Raw genomic sequence first — 10,957 nt, forward strand, 5'->3', positions numbered from 1 at the left:
TAGATTGTTCTTGAACTCTTCTAGCTTACCAGCCGGCAAAGCTTTAGTGAACCTGTCTGCGACTTGATCATGAGTAGATACTAACCGAACTTGCAGCTGCTTCTTCGTTACTCTCTCTCAAACAAAATGAAAATCAATTTCAATACGCTTAGCCCGCACATGAAAGACTGAATTTGCTAAAAGGTAAGTAACTCCTAAATTGTCACACCATAAATTGTCACACCATAATATAGGAGGCTGTGTCAACCGAGCTTCAAGTTCTAACAATAACAATTCCAACCAAATCAATTCCACAATAGCATTAGCCATAGAATTATACTCTGCTTCTGTGCTAGATCTTGCTTTCTAGCACTCCAAGATACAAGATTAGGACCAAGGAAAATTGCAAATCCTCCGGTAGATTTTCTATCATCAACACTTCCAGCTCAATCAGAATCAGGGAAGGCACTCAAAGTTATAGAACTTGATTTCTTGATATTTAACCCAAGATTCAATTTAAATTGTACATAACCAAGAATTCGTTTAATGGCAGTCCAATGAATTGATGTTGGTGCGTGCAAGAACTAACATACCCTGTTAACAGAAAAGGCTAGATCCGGCTGAGTGAGAGTAAGATATTGCAAAGGCCCAACAATATTTCTATAATGAGTGCTATCTTCTGGACCAAGCGGATCATCCTCAAAACTTAAGAGTTTTTCTAGGCTAGACAATGGAGTTGTTTAGCCTTTACATTTAACCATACCAACACACGTTAAAATCTCTTGCACATATTTTTCTTGAGAGAGTAATAATCCTTCTTTACTTCTCTGAACCTCAATACCCAAAATATAATTTAAGTCACCAAGATCCTTTAGAGCAAATTTCCTTCGTAGATCCAATAACAAAGCCGAAATTGCTTCACTACAAGAGCTAGTGACAATGATACAATTAACATATATAAGCATGTAGATAATAACTCCTACTTTTTGATAAATAAACAAGGAAGTATCTGATTTTGAGGCGACAAACCCGAGATCAATTAACTTAGAACTTAATCTTGCATACCAGCACGTGGAGCTTGCTTCAGACCATTAATTGCTTTATCAAGTCTGCACACTTGATTTGGAGCATCATCTTTTTCAAAACCTGGAGGTTGTTTCATATAAACCTTCTCTTCTAGAACACCATGCAAAAACGCATTCTGAGCATCCAACTGTCGTAAGCACCAACCTCTAGAGACGGCTAAAGACAAAACAAGCCTCCCAGTAGCAATCTTGACAACTGGACTAAATGTGTCCTCATAATCAATCCCATATCTTTGCCGAAAGCCCTTAGCTATCAATCGTGCCTTGTATCGATCAATGGTCCCATCATATTTCTTTTTAACCTTGAATTGGAATTTCTTTGGGTTGGGATAGTTCAATTCAGATTATTCCAAAACCTTTCCCATATGCAGTCAATTAGATTACAGCCATCCTTAGATTCAACCAAATGCTAAGTATTATTTTTGAGCAATGCTGTATACTCCTCTTGCATACTTGCTTCCCGTAGATTTTCTGGTTCGCCAGTAGCACAAAAGTTTCCATAATGAATGGTCCCGTCTGTAAACATCTTAGGTTTAACAATACCATGTAAAGGCTCAACCGGCATTGTAATTCACGATGATGCATCTAATCCAGATGGTGGCGGAGTAGAGAATGCCGCAGGCGAACCAGTAGGCGGGGGGACGCAGAGCTGATTGAGTCTAGTGGAGACGGTCCGCCACGTGGTGAAAGCGGAGCGCGCGAGCTTCCGTGTAGGAAGCGAGAGACCTGCCCCCCTCCCACGCGTTGAAGGCGGAGACGACACGGACACGCGCACAGGTGCCAGCATATTGTCCTGGGAAAGCATGCCCGACTTGTTACCAGGAGCTGTCGACAAATCAGTTTGGGATCTGCCGCCCAGATTGTCTGCAGCCAGGACTCCTTCAGTAGTTGGAGTATTATCATATGCTGTGTTTTCTTCGGTAGTTTGCTCCAAATTTGTCGCGGCCCATTCTTGCACAATATCAACATGTTCACCAGGATCATTAGTAACATTAGGTGCATAACATACATCCCCATAGTGATGAGGACATAACCTGCTCGGATACAACCACATTAGTAACTTTTGATTCACAGGTGAAATAATTCTTTATCATAATTATATGTGACATATTTGATGAATTGATGCTGCACCATGATGTGTATTCGTTGTCAATTTCAGAAATACGTACATGGATCAAAAATAGTGTTAAACACACATGGAAGGCATGGAGGACCACATAAGTAGATTGGGGGCCAAGTCCAAGTATTCCTAACGTCCACCACCAGGCCACCACGTCACTTTTGGCCCAAGGAAAGAAAGAGTTCCAATCCAATACGTTTTGGGGCTGGATTCGGACTACAGCTTTGTGTCAACTTGCAACGGCCGCTACGACCTCATCCGGACTCCGTTTTAGGTGTTCAAGTACTCCTTGGAATCCTTATGAAGTCTATCTTCATATGGATCTAGAATAATATCCATATCTTCTTTGAGTCAGCCGCAATCATCGAAATACTACTGAGAGGTTTTCTGTCCAGAGGTGCTGCGTCGCCTTATTTTGGCCCAATGGGCCGTGTATCAAGTTGGGTCCATTAGGGACATGTCCTAGGGTTGGAGCACGACCCCAACACCCCCCTGGTCGTCCTCCTAGGTATTAATAAGGATTAGAGCCGCCACGAACAGATTAGGTTTTGTTTTGTTCAAGTTTAGCTCTCGCTACTTGTTTGACTTTGCTACTGAATCACTCTTCCTAAGAAAATATTTAATTGCTGTAAGTAGCTTGTTATCTCTTGTTGCAAAATTTGAGCTCTGTGCTACTTGACAAAAAAAGAAAAGAAAAACAGAAAGAAAGAAAGAAAGAAAAGAAAAACAGAAAGAAAGAAAGAAAGAAAAGAACGATAAAGAAGAAGAGAAGGGTTTTTCTTTTGTTGTTTTTTCCTCTCCTTGTGATCCTTTCTTGCTGTAGCTTAGTGACTTCGTTTGTGTCCAGGCTCGCGTCTCTAGCACATACTAGCTTAGGACCAGCACAATAACGTCGTTGAGCGTTTGTTCAATTTGCTTGCAACTAACGTGGTTCTAGTACTTCCTTGCTTTAGCCCACCTAGAGCTCCACATATTCGACTACAGCTTGACAGGCTTTTGTTGCTGCGGCATCGATACACTTCACTCCATGGTTGCAGACTTGTTGGTTGCCATCACCTCCTGTTTGGCTTGGTAAGAACTTGTAAGGGCTTGTTTTTACAAGTTGAGTTTGAGAGAATTACAACCAACACATCATAGTAGTTGACAGGAGGATACATATTATTTTTGTGTTTCTTGTTTCCTACTAACCATGGCAGGTGATACGGAGATTTTGGAGCTGATGAAACTAGACTCTCATATTCAGGGTGTTATTCAACACTTGCCGTTATATGATGGTAAGTTTGATCCTAAAGCTTACATTGATTGGGAGATAAAAGTAGATAATGAATTTGATGAGCATGACCTGTCCGAGAAACAAAAGATTTATATTGCCTCTAATATTTTGACTGAATTTGCCTTGCTACAATGGAAACGCATTTGTAGGCGTAAGAAAGTTCTAGAATCTTGGGAAGACTTTAAATTTCTTTTTAGAGATGCATTCATTCCTGAATATTATGCTGATTATTTGCTTGCTAAATTAGACAACTTGAGGCAAGGTAGTAGGACTGTGAAAGAATACTTTCATGATTTTAAAATTTGTATCATGTATGGTGGATTAGATGAATGCATGGAAGATGTGATGAGTAGGTTCATGAGAGGGCTCAATTCTGAAATTCGAACTTTGTTAATTAGCAAATCATGCATGCATCTTGCTCAATTGTATTGTCTTGCTCTCAATGCTGAAAAGGAGATTCTATTATCTGTGAATACTTGCAATAATGATATGACCCATAATGTCCAAAATTTGTCCACCCTGCATGCTAATGAAGAACAACAAATAGTGGAACCCACTGTTGATTTTTCTTTATCACAAAATGAATTACTTGTTGTTCCTTGTGATAAAGAGGACTTGTGTGCTGATGATTCTTTTACTCCTATGCCACAAGTAGCGAATAAGTGTGATACTTTTGGTTTGGAACCATACAAATGTGCTGAAGATAACCTTTTTCATCCTATTACTTGTGCACAAGATGAACTGAATTTGCTATCCTCTTTAAATACTTTGGGTTCTATTGAATTTGATGTTTTGTGTAATCTAAATTGTCTAAAAGAGAAACTTAAATTTGATTCTGGTTTGCCAAGTTTTAATCATTGTTCGCTTCATGCAATTGGCAAATATGACAGCAAAGGAGAATATTTGGTGCATAAAGTTTATATTTGCTCTAATCTGAAATATCCTTTTGGGCAACAATACCATGATCAAATAGAGGGCTGCACTAACACTAATAATGTGTTGCAAAGTTTTTCTAGTTTTTCCCATATGCAATAGGGTAAGGCCAAAGAAGGGGAGCATTACTGGTTGTGGCCATGCAGCATGGCCGTCGCTCCGTGCTCCAACATCAAAGCCACCACCTTAGAATGCCATTGGAGCAAGTCGAGGACGACTTGCAGCCAAAAAAGGGAGAATGATGAGGACATAACCTGCTCGGATACAACCACATTAGTAACTTTTGATTCATAGGTGAAACAATTCTTTATCATAATTATATGTGACACATTTGATGAAATTGATGCTGCACCATGATGTGTATTCGTTGTCAATTTCAAAAATACGTACATGGATCAAAAATAGTGTTAAACACACATGGAAAGCATGGAGGACCACATAAGTAGATTGGGGGCCAAATCCAAGTATTCCTAACGTCCTCCACCAGGCTACCACGTCACTTTTGGCCCAAGGAAAGAAAGAGTTCCAATCCAATACGTTTTGGGGCTGGATTCGGACTACAGCTTTGTGTCAACTTGCAATGGCCGCCACGACCTCATCCGGACTCCGTTTTAGGTGTTCAAGTACTCCTTGTAATTCTTATGAAGTCTATTTTCATATGGATCTAGAATGATATCCATATATTCTCTGAGTCGGCCGCAATCATCGAAATACTACCGAGAGGTTTTCTGTCCAGAGGTGCTGCGTCGTCTTATTTTGGCCCAATGGGCCGTGTATCAAGTTGGGTCCATTAGGGACATGTCCTAGGGTTGGAGCACGACCCCAACACCCCCCTGGTCGTCCTCCTAGGTATTAATAAGGATTAGAGCCGCCACGAACAGATTGGGTTTTGTTTTGTTCAAGTTTAGCTCTCGCTACTTGCCTGTAAGCGCGCGTGCTGGATCAGCCGCCCGTCTTGCTGTCTTCGGAACCCCACCTTATTGAGATTGAGTTGGAAACCTTCATCTTCATCTAGTAAATTCATTACTTGTTATACTTGTTCTTGCTAGTTCTTCATTGCTTGCAGGACAAGTGCCCTAGTGGCCGGGTGACGCGCTCCACAAGATCGCGGCAGCCATTGGAGGTGGTGTATCGGTTGCTAAGGCGCAGCTTGGAAGGCTGTAGTTGGGCTGTGAACGTCATCTCCATCAACCAATCGAGTTATCCTACGCCTCTCATCGAAAGATCGGGAATCAACCCTAGCGGGTTTATATCACATAGCCTAGCAAATGTGGAGGTAGAAGATTGATTTCTTGGCGAATTTGTGTGCCGGAATTAGGATGGAGATGAGCAAAGGGGAAAACTTCTTCATCAATGACAACATCTCTAGAGATATATATGTGACCAGTGGAAATATCAAGACATTTGAAGCCCTTGTGCATAGCACTATATCCTAGGAAGGCGCAATTAATAGAGCGGAAGGCAAGCTTGCGGGAATTATATGGTCGTAAATTTGGCCAACAAGCACAACCAAAGACTCGAAGAGATGTGTAATCTGGAGTTTCTTGCAATAGGCGCGCAACAGGGACATCATAATTGATAACTTTGGTAGGAACACTACAAGGTTTTACTCTTGATGCAATGGTCTAAAAGTGTTGCAATATACCAAAAATGGTTGCAATAGATAAAATTGCAACACAAAAATTTCGTTGGCAGGCGTTGCCACAGTAACCATGGTCTAAAGTTTGCACCACGACTCATTTTGGCATTGCAATAGGTTTTCTCCTATTGCAACACAATGGAGTGTTATTGCAACACCATGTAGTGTCGCAAGCCATAGTATAAGCAACCATCGTGGGTGTTGCAATAGTAACTATTGCAAGACACCCGATGTTGCTAGAAATACCTGTTGCTACATACCCAAAGAGTGGCAATAGGTGCACTAGCAATGGCAATGGGTGTTGCAATAGATCTTATTGCCACACATCAATAACATTGCAATAGATGGACCCTCTATTGCCACGCTATCTCTGTGGTTGCTATAGGTGGAACCCTCTATTGCCACGATAAATATTTGGTTGCTACTTCGCCTCTCTATTGCCACACTATCTATGTGGTTGCTATAGGTGGAACCCTCTATTGCCACGGCAAATATTTGGTTGCTAGAGGTAGCCTCTCTATTGTCACACTAAACATTGTGGTTGCTATAGGTGCAACTATCTATTGCCACGATAAATGTTTGGTTGCTAGAGGTTGCCTCTCTATTACCACAATCAATACTAGTTGCTATACCTGGACCCTCTATTGCCACACTTACTATTGTGTTGCTACAGTTTGGAGACTCTATTGCCACGCCCACAATTTCGTTGGTATGATGTTTTTTGCCACATCGTTTGTTTGTTGCTATATCATATATTGCAACGCCAAATTATTATGTCGATAGTCCATATTGCAACGCTTTGTTTGCTTCAAACAATAATTGCATGCCGAACAATATATGATGAAAGAGGCATTTAGACATCCATTAATCCAAAATATGCTTTGTTCGTACAAATCATTAATGAAACCATCCAATGTCAAACTTAGTCGATAACACATGCAGAACTGAAACACATAAGGTATCCGACTCACACTAGCTAGTTTGAACACATCAAAATGTATAAGCTATGTCTAGCACTATAGCAAAGGTTGGCTTGACATTGACCATCCCATCACTTGTGCACTCCACTCAAACTCTATCTTGCTCCTGAAAAAATCATTAACCTTGGTATATGCATCAGGTAAACTGAAATTATATTATTTTAGCAACAATAGCATGGACTGAACCATTTTGAAGGTAAGCAATTTGGAATCATAAATTAAAGACTAATGGGTTTGAAAATTGTTGATTCATTTAAAGTAAAATTATCCATCAAATGACTATATGATGAATTCATTTTATTTCTCAAATGACCAACTTTCAGTTAATGAATGATCTTCGGCAATAAAAAATTCCTTCCATGACTAACGTAAGCAACAGCAAGGCTACTTCAGAACAAGCTAATAAAATATCCAGAGATAGTCACGATAGGAAACACTAGATGATCTTGCCCAGCACGATTGTGAACACTAGATGATCTTGGCCAGCACGATTGTTCACAGACTTAGCAACAGGTGTTCATGCCAATTAAAGAAAGGGACAACTGATATCCACTCACATCAAGCCAAAAGTCTAGACTAATTTAATCAGAGAACCAAATGCAAGTAGCAGCAAGTACATAATATTTTCAAACCACAATAGAATAGCTGCCTAGCTAATTTCGTTGATAAATATGACACAAGAACTAGTAGCAATAAAGATAATAAAGAGATTGGCTTACAAAACTTGCAATCCAAACCCTAGATAATTCGCTTGCATTCTCAGTCATATTAATGAGGAAAATGAAAATAGAAAAAAAAACTCCTAAAAACTAATAGACATTTGCTTGCATTCTCAGTCATATTGACGAGGAAAACGAAAACAAAAAAAACTCCTATAGACTAGCAGGTTTACAAATAAATTTGCAAAATTATTCAAAAGTAAAATTTCCTACGAAAAGGTTATATGATCAAGCCTACAAGTCAATCAGGTATATACAAAATGCACTCAGTGATAGAAATCTGATTCAGAAATATTCACAGGTAGCGGAGTTAAAAATCACCAGTCCATTGCCATCTTGTTGATTCCTTTTGGCTAATGCTCGTTTCTTAGCTGCTTTATCCTTCAGTGCTTTTATACTAGTAAAACTAACTGTTGTATCCCCTTCTGAATTACAAGCACACAGGCTTTTACCACAAGCATAAAGTCAGGAAAAGCTGTAAGATAGGCTTGCATGACAGACATAACTCAATCAAGAGGAAACTTATGCCATGTATAGCGTTAACACCAATAGTGAAAACATCACCTTATCTACCAATAGCAGGTTAACATTTCAGAACATATAATATAATATGTGTTGATAATTTGAAGGACAAGGCCACAATAGCAGGTCATTTCACTACAATTCAAAAAAAGGGAAAAACTGATATGCTAAGGCTACATTAATATATGGGCACCTTTAAAAAGAACTATACCAAGAACTATATCTTCTACATTTCTACTGCATAAATTTTGATGCACACTACAAAAGAATTAGAATTCTACTCTGAACTTCCAAGAATCAAACATTTTGCTCAGATTAACAATGAGATTGCCACTGGAAGCAGCAGATCTAGGTGGGGAGTTTATGATTTTTTACCTTGATCCCGTACCTTTGCAGCGCCAGGCAAATCCAAATCCTTCACAGCAGCTCTAGTCCTTGCTCCTTGGTTGCGATGCAAGCAGAGATCTGGTCCAAGCTCCTTGACAGAAAACAAAAAAAAAGGCAGGAACTAATAAGCCTACTAACATGAGAGAACTTCTACCAAAGACAAACAGGATCTGAGAGGCATCCCAGGACAGGATAGGGGTGGTGGCCTCGTGGTGAGCGGGGATGCCCGTACCCCGCCGCCCCTAGCAGGCTAGCCGAGGGAGGCAGGCCTGCCTCATGCTGTGCTGCTAGGAGGCCATCGAGGGAGGCGACCCCATCCCGTGCTGCTCGCCGGCAGGTGGAGGGAGGCGGCCCCACCCCGTGTCATGGCGCTCACAGACAGGCTGAGGGATTGGGGCCGCCCTACGTCGCACCGCTCGTAGGCCGGATGCGGGAGGCGGCCCTGCCCCACGCTTTGTTGCCCGCGGGGGAGCTCGCTTGCTGCCGTCGCCGCCCCGCGGGAGGAGCCCAGTGAGGAGAGAGGAGAGGCCAGAGAGGGGGTGGCGGCGGGTGGATCTGCGGGGAGAGGCAGAGTGGGTGGCGGCGGGGAGTGGCAGCGGATTTGAGGGACGGAGAGGGAGGCGTGCGGTGGTGGGTCGGTGAGGAGAGGCCAGAGAGGGTGTGGCGGCGGGTGGATCTGCGGGGTGAGGCTGCGGCGGTGGAGCGGACGATAGGTGAGGGCAGGCGGCGGGCGGCGGAGCGGCGATGGGCGAGGGCGGGTGGCGGGGAAGTGGCAGTGGTTGCCTGGGCGCAGTGCGCCTAGTGCGGTGGTGCCGTGGTGTGGGAGTGGGAGCGGGCTGCGGGGAGAGGTGGGACTACGGGAGTGGGTTGGGAGCGGATTTGAGGGAGGGAGAGGGAGACGGAGGGAGAGGGAGGAGAGAGATAGGGTTTTGGGAGAGAGGAGGCTTTTATTCATCTCGGGATCGATTTCAAATGTTAGATCGGCTTTGGACGGCTAGGACGAATTGGGCTATTTGGGCTGAAATAGGCCTTATTTGCTTAATGTTTTTCTTTTTCTTTTTTATTTTATTACACCATTGTAAAGTAACACACAAAAATAATTATCTTAAATACATCAATATATTTTAAAATGTAATAAACAACATCTAAATTGTCATGTAGGAGTTTTATTAATTTTTGAATAGAATTACTATTTCTTATCATTTAAATAATTTTCTAAGTGCTTATTGAAAGTAATACCAAGTTGAACTATGCATATCTATGGTAAGATTTGAAAAATTGCAAAAAAAATATATTTATGTTCATATGTTTCATTACAGCCCATGTCTTGGCGCTATGTCTTCTAAGGACAATTCAAACTTCTATCTCCAAATTACCACATAATAATTATAATAATATCTAAATTTTGTCAGAAAATTCTACAAATTGACATGACAACCTTTTTTTGGGTCTATAAGCTTGTCATAAAAGGTTTACGAGATTTTATTAAAGATGTACTATATATTATTTATAAATGGATACATGTCTCACATAGTTTCTACAACTCAAGTCAAACTTTGAGATTTAAGTAGCACTTCGCATGTTCGAACTCGTACACTCCTCAAAATTGGATACAACCTTACCTTTACCCTGTTGTTGATATGTGTGGATTACATTGCCACTTGTTGTGCAAAAAAGTTATTTTCTACTTTTAACTAACTAATTAATACACCCTTGTGAAGTAACTTGCAAAATAATTATTTTATATACCCCTAATTATATTTTTACGTGTAATAGACAACATCTAAGTTGTCATGTAGGAGTTTCAGGAATTTTTTAACAGATTATTTTCTATGATTTAAATGAATTTCTACGTGCTTATCGAAAGTAATTCAAAGTTGAACTATGTGTAACTCCCATAAAATTCAAAAATTATACAAAAATTATATTTAGTCTTGTATGTTCAATTCTAGCCTATTCTTCAGAGATATATAAAATAATTCAATTGTCTTTTATGGATAATTCAAACTTCTATCTCCAAATTACCACATAATAATTAGAATATTATCTAAATTTGGTCAGAAAATTTTACAAATTGATGTGGAAACATATTTTTGGCCCATAAGTCAAACTTTGAGATTTGAATACCTTGTTGCAGTTTCAAACTCGTGCGCACCTCGAATTTGAACACAACCTTATGTTAACCGTAACATTGGAAAATATCAAGTTACATTAGGAATTGTTATGCGAATTTTTTTTCTTCTATTCCCTACTTGGAGGAAGAAAACAAGTCATATGAAATAGATCTAACAAATAGCAATTAACATAAAGAAATACGCCA

General features: G+C 40.5%; 1 long non-coding RNA gene across 1 annotated transcript; it reads right to left on the reverse strand.

Moving 5' to 3' along the window:
- Positions 1 to 6,870: 6,870 nt before the first annotated feature.
- LOC111257671 lies at positions 6,871 to 9,531 on the reverse strand. The gene is made up of 2 exons (XR_002678276.1): positions 8,870 to 9,531; positions 6,871 to 8,728 (listed from the first exon to the last, which is right to left on the reverse strand). It is a non-coding gene; the product is annotated as an uncharacterized LOC111257671 (long non-coding RNA).
- Between the last annotated feature and the right edge of the window lie 1,426 nt (positions 9,532 to 10,957).

Source organism: Setaria italica, chromosome VI, assembly GCF_000263155.2.
Source record: "Setaria italica strain Yugu1 chromosome VI, Setaria_italica_v2.0, whole genome shotgun sequence".
NCBI lineage: Eukaryota > Viridiplantae > Streptophyta > Magnoliopsida > Poales > Poaceae > Setaria > Setaria italica.